The following is a 12728-nucleotide window of genomic DNA, read 5'->3' on the forward strand; positions in this document are numbered from 1 at the left end:
AAATACATTTTGACGAGTTCATCTGTATAGGAATGTGTGCAGCCTACTATTTTTGTATGTATATGGTTATTTGTATGCATTTTCCTGCATGCATTTTTCAGTTTTCTTTTGTATGAAAACATGAAAGAAAAAAGACGTGGAATTAAGACCAAAGTAGGCATACTTTTCCCCTGTAAAAGCCATGATAATTTGGTTTTAATGTAACGCTGTCAAGTGATAGCCTGTGAAGATAGTGTGTCACTTTTCTCCATTGAAAAATAATTTGGAACGCTCGCAGGTTTGCACACATACTGTACACACATGGCCAAATGCACACACACACTCCCACCCACCCACGCACGCACGCACGCACACACGCACGCACGCACACTACAGCCCTCCACCTGCATGTAGCGTACAGTTTCAACCCTGGAGAGATTTCTGGCGAAACAATACTTCCTGTGAGACTTTGGGCTTTGAGACGTTTAACCCTAAAATCAGCCAATCAGGGAGTGATAGTTGGAGGTCAGTGTACGCCAGGGGGCTGCCTCCTCCTCTCTGGTTCACTCACCTCATCTGTGCAGCAGGACACTGTGTGTGTGTGTGTGTGTGTGTGTGTGTGTGTGTGTGTGTGTGTGTGTGTGTGTGTGTGTGTGTGTGTGTGTGTGTGTGTGTGTGTGTGTGCGTGTGCACTGGTGGAAAGTATAACCAAGTACATTTACTAAAATGTTGAGGTATTCTTTACTTTACTGGAATAGTTCAGTACTATTACTTATACTCCTCTATATCTCAGAGGCAAATACTTTGATTATTATTAGACACACATTAAAGGAGTATTTCACCGCCAAAATTACCTTTTTTCTATTTATTACTCACGCCATGGATACTTGAGTTCATTAATATGTTTAGTTTTTTGTTGCATTGTTAAGACAATAATTTGATTACAATAAATGTATCCCCTTTGATTCCAGATGGGGGGATGAACTACTCCAGGCGGTGAACTACTCCTATAAATGTACCCCCAATTTGGGGGTGAACTACTCCTTTAACTACTTCAGCCCTAAATTCATTTCGCCCATTTGAAAATAGTGTAAAACATTTTGACATTGCAGTATTGATATTTTTACTTAAGTAGAGTACTTTTGCCACCACTCTCTGTTTGTGTGTGTGTGTCTGTCTGTCTACAGGTGGTTGTGTTGTGTATAGACGTGTGTCTGTGCAACAGCAGGAGTGTGTGTGTGTGTGTGTGTGCGTGTGCGTGTGCGTGTGCGTCTATGAAGTTATACATGACCGTTCTCTGTGTCTTTCTATTGATTGATGGCCGAGCCAGGATGAACTCCTCGCCGGCATCACTGAGTCCTCAGGGCACCTCACTTTACACACATACTCTACACATACTCTACACACACACACACACACACACACACACACACACACACACACACACACACACACACACACACACACACACACACACACACACACACACACACACACACACCATGTAGCACGTTTATGCACGTGAAGATTGAATGCTCAAGAACCGCCCTCTTGCACGCACATAGACACATGCACAGGCATGCACACACACACACACACACACACACACACACACACACACACACACACACACACACACACACACACAAACACACTCAACTAATTTACAACCCCGGTTTTGGGGGCATGAGTTACTCGCTGTCTCCCCTCGGACGTAGCCACTCACCCAGAAAATAATAACCCTTCCAGGGGCCGTCAATCACCGCTGACCAGAGTGCATTCACTGGGAGACACAGGATTTATGAGACTGCTCATATTATCAGGCCTTCCCATAGGACCGAGCCACACAATCACACCCCAGAGTCTCTTTAAGACGCATTATTTTGGAGCACTTGAAGGCACCATGCTGTATGAAAAGATACGTTTTAAAAAAAGAAAAGAGTTCCATATGAAATGTATCCCTGTGTGTGTTTCACCAGAGGAGCCCTCCACACACGCAGCATTCTTTTTCCACATACATATAAAATATGGAAAATATGTACTGGATTAAATGACCCAAAAAAAAACACACTGATTACCCATCAGTGTTGTAGAGTTATTAACTTTTTCTTCTCTGCATTAAAAAAAACATGAATACTACTACATTGATATTGGACACCTCATGCATATTTGTGCGAGAACTGGCGCTCTCATCAAGACAAGTTGCCTGCTGTACCTATTGATGCAAACATTGCTGCTAGTTTGGTTGCTAAATTGCCCTGTGGCTCAGGGAAAGATGAACTACTGTATCATTTCTGATTATTTTACAAAGACAAAAATGTTGTATCATGTAAACCTGATGTATTTCAGATACCAGTAAGTCCTTATTCAGGGGAAAGGGTGAGGACGTGTCGATCCATATTGCCCGCACTTGCATGCATATTACCCACAGTGACACTCAACCCCCACTTTCTACTACTCAGGTGGAAGTGCACATCGCTGCAGGTCTCACTGTGGATGTCTTCCCACCACCTCAAGCTGAACCCAGACGACACTGAGCTGCTCTTCTTCCCAGGTAAGTCCTGCCCCATGCAGGATCTCACTATTTCCATAGACAACTCCCTGCTGGATCCGGTTCTGACGGCCAAGAGCCTTGCTGTTGTCCTGGACAGTCAGTTCTCATTCAAGGCACACATTGCACTTCACTCTCCCGTACCCCTGCTTGATACCTTCTGCTTGATGACTGCTAGTGACAGGCCTAGATATGGTGACCATGCAGACATACCGTGGTCATTTGTTCCCATGTTTTTGTTACTTAGGCTTGTTCTTCTTGACCAAAATGCAAACAACACCAAATGTAATTACGTAGGTATCATTGAATAAGTGTTTTTGAGTTTTCAGTTAAGAAAATCGTCGTGTCATAATCTTTAAAGGTGAAAAAATGTTTTTGAAAAAAAAAATTGTTTAGATTTTTTTTTTTTTTGATGACGTCACAATCGGCAGATGACGTCACAATCGGCAGCAAATCTGGACAGCCTGTTTTGAGAACCCGTGGGATACTTTTAACCTCCACCTTCCCAAAACCAGAGAAAGACACAACGGTCAGAAATGGGACTTTGTGAGGATAGAAGGTGCTAGTGGGACCCCAAAAAAAGGTTTTAAAATAGGAAAAGTGAAATTTCATGGTGTATCACCTTTAAGGCCCATTCTTTACTCAACGCTGAGTACGTGTACGAAACGGGTGGAGACTCTCTGTCCATTTTCTGCGTTCATTTCATGTTTTCTGAACGCTTATGGATACAGACAAAAGGAAGTAGCCTGAACAGAGGTCATGGGGAAGTGAAGGAGAGTTTGTGCGAGTTTGTGAGAACTTTGAAACGCATTATGTCACTTTGCTGGGCACAAGGACAAACAGTTGTTACATAAAACTCTTATAGGTACATTATTATGACCTCCTTGACCGTTGCCATGTTAGTCGTCCAAGAACGTTTGACTCTGAACTGCTCCCTAGTGCACGTATTGTTTAACATCCATGCCAACATAAATGGAGCATGAATGTTTGTGAGCAGTGATGGTTACATCATCTGAAATGGACATTTTTATTTTTGTAAAGGGAGTATAAATGAGCCAGTGTGATTTTGATCATACATGTGTCGCTTGGTACAGTGCTTTGACAGCTAAATGTAGGAGCAAACTGCAGGTAAGGCAAACATTATATTATCCTGCATTTATCAAATGCACCCTCTCAAATTCATGTTGAAGGTTATGAATTCAGAAGTGTAGGACTGCTGCCATTTCAGCTCAGAGTAGAACGGAACAGCAGAAGCTGCATCATAATGCACAATATTATCAATGGAAATGCTCCTATAATTATAATACCAATGGGTTCATGTAAAGTGCTACAGTAAGTGCATAATAATGTAGCCAAAATATCTTACTACACTTTTTTTCTTTTCTCAAAGTAGATTTCAGGTACTCTCTAGGTGCCTTTATGGGGGTCTAAATGGACCCGTTCAAATGTCAAAGTTTGAGAGCCACCACTGTCATAGGTGACTGATGTCACAGGCTGGCCACCAAGATGCCATGCGGTTCTCATGTGGATCTTGAAATCCACATGCTTTGATTTGGCAGATAGTTTTGATACTTAAATGTCTTTAATGTGAGTTACTTGAACCACTTTCAGCACACCCCTATTTGGGTCATCTAACTATTCATTTACCGAATGTCTGTCTGACCGCCTGTTCATGCTGACATCACTGATACTAAACATCATGGTAACAATGCCCAACTGACATCAACAAAGTCCAACGGACGTCACTGACTGACACCACTGACTGACATCACTACTGTGCCCACATTTGGAGATGACATCACAGACTGGCCTGGACACGGAACACCATATATGGGCATATGGACATCGATGGTGACTATTTTGCCCAACGGCCACCGGTCTTTACTTCTGAGACTCCTACATTCAATCCCTCATCGCACACGCCCGGGCACAGGACTAGTTCTTTCTAATTTTTCAGAAAACTATTTCAGACATTTTCAAAACATGTCCCAATAGCGGTGGATCAGATATCTTTTTAAGACTTTGACTTATACTGTAAGTGATTTTCCAATGGGTGAGTATAATTTCCAGAGTAATTTCCAAGTAAGATATCTTTACTTGGAAATGATGGCTTTGAAGCATGGCTCTAAAGAACTTTATACAGTATAATACCACTGTTTCCCATGGTATTCGTGACATTTTCAAAGGGTCATGACCATAACTACTTCAGCGGAGAGCTGCTCGCTGGCACACAGTGCACAGCTGAGGTTATGTGGTTCAGCTCCCAGGTGTCAGTGTGTGAATGTGTGTGTGACCCTGTGTCACCCTGCAAACCCACTTCTCCAGGGCCTTGCTGTAAATTAGAATGTGCTCTTATTCACCTTGTCTTGTTGGCCTAGACCCAGCTCTCCAGTAGTCTGTGTATGTAACCATATTTGAATCACTTTGATCCCACTTTAATCATTTTGGACAAAGTGCTGCTGTGCGCGCTACTAGTTATTTGGCAGACAGGGTCGCCATGTTGACGTTTAGAACAGCATTAATCCACGTGGCAAAATAAATGGCTCTTTGGTTCAAATCATAAAAGCCCTATGGCCATAATTATCTTGAGATTAAGGATGTCTTTATCTGTCATCAGATGACTCATGCAACCGCCGTCATCTTTGACAGAATAAACCTGCCCCGATTTTTTCCGCAGTTGATCAGCTAGCCGCCAATAAACCAGAGCAGATCCAGTCATGTATTAATCACGCAGTGTTGGAGCGGGTCTAGTCTTGTTCTCCGTAGCCCAAGGCAGAGCTCAGAAGCTGCAGCTTTGTCAATGGGTTTTTCCTCTCCGCTAAGTCTAGCTCAGAGCTAAGGATTGGATGTGGGCCATGAGCAGATAGTGTGTATTTTACCCTAAGGCCAGGGATTGTGTGTGTGCGTGTGTCTCTTTCTGTGCGTGCGTGCGTGTGTCTGCGGTGAATTTGCATGTGACTGTGCGCATTTGTGTGTCTTTAATGTACTGGTTTGTGAGTGTACATTTGGATGTGTGTACCTGAGTGTGACTGTGTGAGTGCCTTTGCAAGTGTCTCTCTCTGTCCATCTGTGTGTGTGTGTGTGTGTGTGTGTGTGTGTGTGTGTGTGTGTGTGTGTGTGTGTGTGTGTGTGTGTGTGTGTGTGTGTGTGTGTGTGTTGGGAGGCCGCGGGGGGTGGAGACTACAGTGCATGTGGAGACACAGCACGCCAATGGTGACAGGATCAGTCAGCGCCAGCCAAGCCCAGAAGGAGAGAATCAGTCAACGCTAGCCGAGCCCAGAGTGAGACGGGGCAGGGAGCGGGAACCTACCCCCATCCCCCAGCCCTCACCACCAGCCTCAGTCCCAGAGTCTTCCATCAGGAGACAAAATCACAGTCCTTTAGTCCCACCCGGGGTTCCCATGCGTAGAGCTTCTAACATCCATGTCCATTCCCACTAGAGCAAGGGTCTTCAACGTTTTCAGGCCAAGGACCCCTTAGTTGAGAGAGAGATGAAGCAGGGACCCCCACAACCTTTTTCATAGATTCCATATAGTTTCATCGTTTGACAGCACAATCATCAGTGTATTTTGGATTCATGTCTGTGTGTTCTCTGATATTTAACCACTTGAACCGTCAATACTTAATAAACTTGACCTTTCACTCTTATACTTAGTTTGCTCTTTTACCCCTCTACACCAAAACTCTTTGACGGAAATAGCCGATCTACAAGCTCACAACGCCTCACAGCGCGAGGCGTTGTGAGCTTGTAGATCTGCTATTTTTGTCTAAAGTTCTCAGAATATGGATGCTCGGGTTCAAGTGGTTAATAAAAAAGGAGAAAAAAAGTTTCTATCAAACAAAGACTTACCCTTGTAGTAACTCTGAGGACCCCCTAGGGGTCCCGGACCCCCTGTTGAAGACCCCTGGCGTAGAGCTTCTAACATCCATGTCCATTTCCATTAGAGAGTGATGTGAAATATAGACCAGGTAGCTTTGCTTACTGTAATGAAATATGACACAAAACGAGTGGGATTACTGACTACTGAAGTTTTTGCTTGTGTGCTTATCGGGGTGTGTGTGTCTGTGCTGTGCGTGTGTGTGTGTTGTGTTCATATGCATCCTTCTGTCTAAATACACCTTAAAATCCTCAGTGTTAATTTATCCCTGAGAGTGTAAAAATGGTCCCGACCTGCAAGGCCTCATCATAGATCCGTTTGTGTGTCTCCGTCTGTCACTGTGCGTGTCTGCGTGCGTGCATGCATGCATGCATGCGTGAGCCTTTGCATGTGTCATGGTTTGTCCGTATTCCCGTGTGTGCGTGTTGAGTGTGTATTCTGAGCAGCGGGCCAGCGGTATGGCCGATGGCCCAGCCATGAGAAGTGGGATGACATCACAGGACAAACTGTACTCATAACAATGCCCGTCGCCGTGGAAACGGACGACTTCGCCGCGTTCCCCCCCGATGTCGGCCCTTCACCTCCAATCAACACCAAGCAGCCTTCGGGGGCCGTCCAATCACGTCGTCCCACTAGCCTTGACCTCTTTTTGCTCACTCCAACATATCCATTTCATCCCGGCTTCCTGTTTCTCTCTCTGTCTCTCTCTTTCTGTCTTTCTCTTTGTGTGTGTGCGTGCATGCCTGCGTGTGTGTGTGCGCGCGCGTGCGTGTGTGTGTGTGTGTGTGTGTGTGTGTGTGTGTGTGTGTGTGTGTGTGTGTGTGTGTGTGTGTGTGTGTGTGTGTGCGTGTGTGTGTGGGTTGATGAAATAAAAGATCTCTCTCTCTCTCACACCCACTCACTCACTCTCTCACTCGCTACAAACTTTCTTTCTTTCTTTCTTTCTTTCTTTCTTTCTTTCTTTCTTTCTTTCTTTCTATCTTTCTTTCTCACCCGTCTGTCTCTTTCCATCTGTCTCCCTCGGTGTGCTTATTTTTCTTGGCACAGGAAGAGGCATGATGATGTAGTCATTAGTGACACTGCACTTTCCCCCCCCATTTCTCTCTCTCCCCCCCTCTCTCTCTGTCTCTCTCTCTCTCTGTCTCTCTCTGTCTCTGTCTCTCTCTCTCTCTCTCTCTGTCTCTCTCTCTCTCCATCTCTCTGGCAGTCTATTCTTGGCTGATGAGTCCATGTCCTCAGCAGTTAAGGCGTTGTTCTCCCGAGGCGTTAAACTAATTGTTGTTCCATTTCTCCATTGCTACATCACTGCATCTGTACGTATGTGTGGCTGGATGAGTGTGTGTGTGTGTGTGTGTGTGTGCGTGTGTGTGTGTGTGTGTGTGTGTGTGTGTGTGTGTGTGTGTGTGTGTGTGTGTGTGTGTGTGTGTGTGCGTGCGTGCGTGTGTGTGTGTGTGTGTGTGTGTGTGTGTGTGTGTGTGTGTGTGTGTGTGTGTGTATCATGCATCTCTTGATTTAGTCAAACCTGGCGTCCTCACCAGTGTTCCATGACAAGCCGGGCCGATGTTATGCAATTACACAATAAAATCCTCTGTCCTAATTTTCTCATCTGTTACTCCCAGAGTGTACAAACCTGTACAGTGTACACACCCTCAAAGTTAAATTAACACTGAGGATTAGTAGGCCTGGTTGTGTGAATCATGGGTGTCGCACCGAATTCTGGGCCCTGGGTACTTTAACTATTGAAAAATAGCAGATATACAAGCTCACAGCGCAGCACCGAGTGCCGCGCTGCAAGCTTGTAGATCTGCTATTTTTGAAAAGTCTTTGAATATTTCAAATCCTTCTAAGGTTTTTTTTTTAAAAACCTATGTTTCTATGTCAGTGGTGCTCAAACCTTTTCATGTGCAGGACCCCCAACATGATATGTATTTGGCCACGGACCCCATCTCAAAATATTTAGTTACAGGGACCCCCCCAGACGCCCCTGGTGTGAATACTGCAGTGTGTGTGTGTGTGTGTGTGTGTGTGTGCGCGCGCGTGTGTTTGTGTGGGCGTGCGTGCGTGCGTGCGTGTGTGAGCGAGGGGTTTGTGAGGTCGCCCGTTCTCCGTTCTGTTTTAATGGCTGTCAGATAGGAACATGAGAGATGGATATAGACCCAGCACCATGGCTGAGGAGAGCCCACTGGGGGAGCTAGAGACACGCAGATATGACAGCTCTCTCTCCCCTGCACTTCTCACCAGATGTGGGCCAAATAGTATTTTCGGATAATTTTTTATGGTTTGTTTTTCTCCCCGGCCTCGCTGCCAGATGGGTGGGCTTCACCACATATATAGGACGCTGTAAGTGCCAGAAATATTAGACAATCGCAGTCAATTTATTTTACGTCTCTGACTGACAAATTACTGCGGTATTATGATCTGGATTGTTATAAACCCATTTAGGCCTAACATTAGTGGCTCACAGCGCGGCACTCTGCTATTTTTGAAAAAACGTGAAAATTTGAATTTTGACCCGATTCTATAAGTGTCTTTTTTTTTACCTATGTTTCTATGTCAGCAATCTGGCTGGCCATCGTCAAAGAAAAGGTCCTTTTCACTTAACTGGAGCTCAGTTAGTCTGTTCTTGAGAGACTACTATGTCAGTGGTTCTCAAACCTTTCCATGTGAAGGACCCCCAAAATGATATGTATTTGGCCACGGACCCCCATCTCAAAATATTTAGTTCCAGGGACCACCCAGAAGCAACATTTTAGTTACAAACGTTCGCTTTAAAAATACATATATTCAAAGATTTGCACACATTTTCACGACTTTTTCAAAAATAGCAGATCTACAAGCTCGCAGCGCGGCACTCGGTGCTGCGCTGTGAGCTTGTATATCTGCTATTTTTCACTGGTTAAAGCATTCAATAATTCTAGGCCTAAATGGGATAATGTGGTGTACTGTAGACCCCACCCCTCCGGCGCTTCCCAGCAGGATATAACAAAACAATTATTTGCGATCTGCTATATTTTTGCGTCAAGGGCTGTTATACGAATCCAGACCTCGCTTTTTGCAGTGGAGTTGTTGCTCTCAGTCGCTGATATGCCAAGCAGGTGGCAGCGGCGGGCCAAGAATAATTTGACCCCGGGTTTGTTTTCTCCCTATTACTGTCTCTTTCCTTCTGTCACCCTTCACATCATCCTGCCTTTCTACCAAGTCACAACGCAAAAAACCCTGCTTTTCCATCTCAACCCATGCAGTCACAACGGATTAGAAGTGAAACAGTGGTGCAAAGTAACAGTACATTTACTTAAGTACTGTACTTGAGTATGATATTTCCAATTTTCAATACTTTTACCTCAACTCCAATACATCTCAGAGGCAAATATTGTACTTTTACTCCACTACAATTATTTGAAAACTTTTGCTACTACTTTATTTTTAATTTTTTCACATACATTAACCACTTCAACCCTATACATTTTGGAAAATAGACGATCTACAAGCACGATGCAACACATTGTGAGCTTGTAGATCTGCTATTTTCATGACTATTACTTGTGCAATGGGATAGTATGCATAATGATTACTTTTACATGTACTGTATGCAAAGTATATTTACACTTCTGTACTTTTACTAAAGTACATTTTGAATCCTGGCCTTCTGCATGTTACATACATATTTCTACATTGCAGTATTGATATTTTTACTTAACTAAAGACATGTAGTACTTTTTCCACCACTGAACCCAGTCACAACGGATTAGAAGTGAAAGCAGTCTGGCCCTGCTGCTGCTGGTTTCCTGGTCACTTGGCTCACTTTGAGAAGCAAAATGCCGGTGAAATAACGGACAAAAAAAATGAAACCACATTCTTAAAACCACCAAGGAGCACTTCACTATAGCTTGGTACACGATTGCACAATTCCCATCTACTTACTCTGTGTGTCATATGGACCGTTCAGATACCTGCCTATCAGTGACATCATCAATGGGGATTCCAAGCTAATAGAAACCGCAGCCCTTTCTCCTCCTTGGAAAATAGAAGCCATTGTTCTTGCGTTAATGAAAAGAAAAAGAAAAAGAAAAAACGTTTGAAATCTTGTTTGAAAATAACAAACCTGCCTAGTGCTGATGTCACTAGTACTGAAGGCAGCTTTCAGAACTTTCCTCTTCTGAGACAAAGAGTATTTATACGTAAATGGTGCCATCCCAATAATGAGCATTAGTGAAGGACAATGATATGAAGATAGGTTGAAAATGGCTGAAATAGTCCTTTAAGCCCTATTATACTTCAGCACAGCCAATCTATAAACTCACAGCACGTTACATCATTTGCGAATTGTGAGCTTGTAGATCTTTTTGGAACTCTTGAAAAAAACAAAAGGGAAACAAAAGCTAACCCTAACCCTAATGCTCTATCCTTTTCATTCTCAAAGTTTCAACCCATTCCTCTCCTCTCTCCTGGGCGCCCAGGCTTTGCCAACGAACCTAAACACAACGGTGGGGGCCCGGAATTCGGGGGGACGAAGATTTACTATTCTGTCCATATCGTGACATAACTCGGACGGCGCTGAGTCGGCTCATGCGAACCTCGCAACGCTCGACTCGCTCGCTGCCGCGCGCCCGGCTTTGTCTCACGTGGCTCAAGGTTGCCTGAGACGGCGTGCCTCCATCGCGTTTGTTGGAAAAGTAATGTCTGTCTGTGTCCATGTTTTCTCTGTCTGGCTGAATGCCAATGAGAACGCAGGGCTTGCCCCCGCACCCCCGCCGTTGTGTTTAGGTTTGTTGGCAAAAACTAGTACGCCTCTCCTGGAGTTGGAGTCACTGGACTCTATTTTGATTGTCTTAAGTACCAGCTCTTATGCCTTAACTTAAAGGCCTGTCCTTTTCGTCTGAGAGTTCCGACTTTCTGATGTGCAGCTTTCCTAACTCCAATTCAGGATAATACTTTTCAGAAGATGCGAGTGACGTCATTTTGAAGTTGAACCCGTCCTTTCCGACGAAAAGATTGGTGGTCGGAGAAAGTATGGACAGGACTTTAAGTTAAGGCATAAGAGCTGGTACTTTAGACAATCAAAATAGAGCCCTCTATATCTTTCGCCCAACCATATCTTCACCCATCATTTCCTTACCTCATACACCCATTTCTCTCCCCCCCCCCCCCCTCTCTCTCTCTCTCTCTCTCTCTCTCTCTCTCTCCCTCTCCCTCTCTCTTTCTCACCCCCTGATTCACTGACTCTCAGTTTTCCAGATGGTCTCTCCTGAATGCCAGATCATTTCCAGCACTTATATAGCTTCACACTCCATTCGTTGTTCTGGACAGCAGGAAGTAAAGGGCCTGTACAGGCCACTGTGACATGAATGTGTCCCCTGGTGGCAGATTCACCCATTACCAATGAATAGAACAGCGGCGATCTCACTGCAGATCCAAGCCCACCGGAGCCAAAATGTCCACCGTGTCCAGGAAAATGAAAAATAAGGTGAAGCCGACCTGCTGTTTTTTCTGCTCTCTCTCTCTCTCTCTCTCTCTCTCTCTCTCTCTCTCTCTCTCTCTTCCCATCTATTATCATTCTCTCCATTCTCAAGGTCATCATGGGGTTGTGTGCAGGGGTGTCGCACCAAATTCTGGGCCCTGGATACTTTAACTATTGAAAAATAGCAGATATACAAGCTCACAGCCTGGTGCCGTGCTGTGAGCTTGTAGATCTGCTTTTTTTGAAAGATCGTGAAAGTCTTTGAATATTTCAAATCATGTCAGTGGTGCTCAAACTGTTTCATGTGAAGGACCCACAAAATTATTTTTTTTGTTACAAATGTTCGCTTAAAAAATACACACATTCAAAGATTTGCATACATTTGCAGACCTACAAGCTCACAGCTTGTATATCTGCTATTTTTCAATAGCTAAATTATAAAATAATTAAGGCCCCTCCACCTTGGGCCCAACTCAGTCCCACTCCCCCCCCCCCCCCCCCCCCCCCCCCCTGTGATGCCCCTGCAAACGCCAGACTCGCTTTCGGTGGTTTTTAGTTGTGAGCGCTTGCTCACACACACACACACACACACACACACACACACACACACACACACACACACACACACACACACACACACACACACACACACACTCGGCACGCGCACACATAGTGAAATCCTACATTTAGATGATCCATTTGCACCCTCTCAGAGTTAAATTAACACTAAGAGGTTGTATACTCTTTCTATCTCTATCTATCCTCTGTACCTCCACCGCAGAAGCGTTCTCTCTCTCCCCCCTCGCTGTCTGCTTCTCATTGCCGTCCTCTGTTGGTGCGCCAACGTGCGTCACAAGCTCTC

Source organism: Nannobrachium achirus (assembly GCF_963921795.1).
Source record: "Nannobrachium achirus genome assembly, chromosome: 13".
In the NCBI taxonomy this organism is placed as follows: Eukaryota; Metazoa; Chordata; class Actinopteri; order Myctophiformes; family Myctophidae; genus Nannobrachium; species Nannobrachium achirus.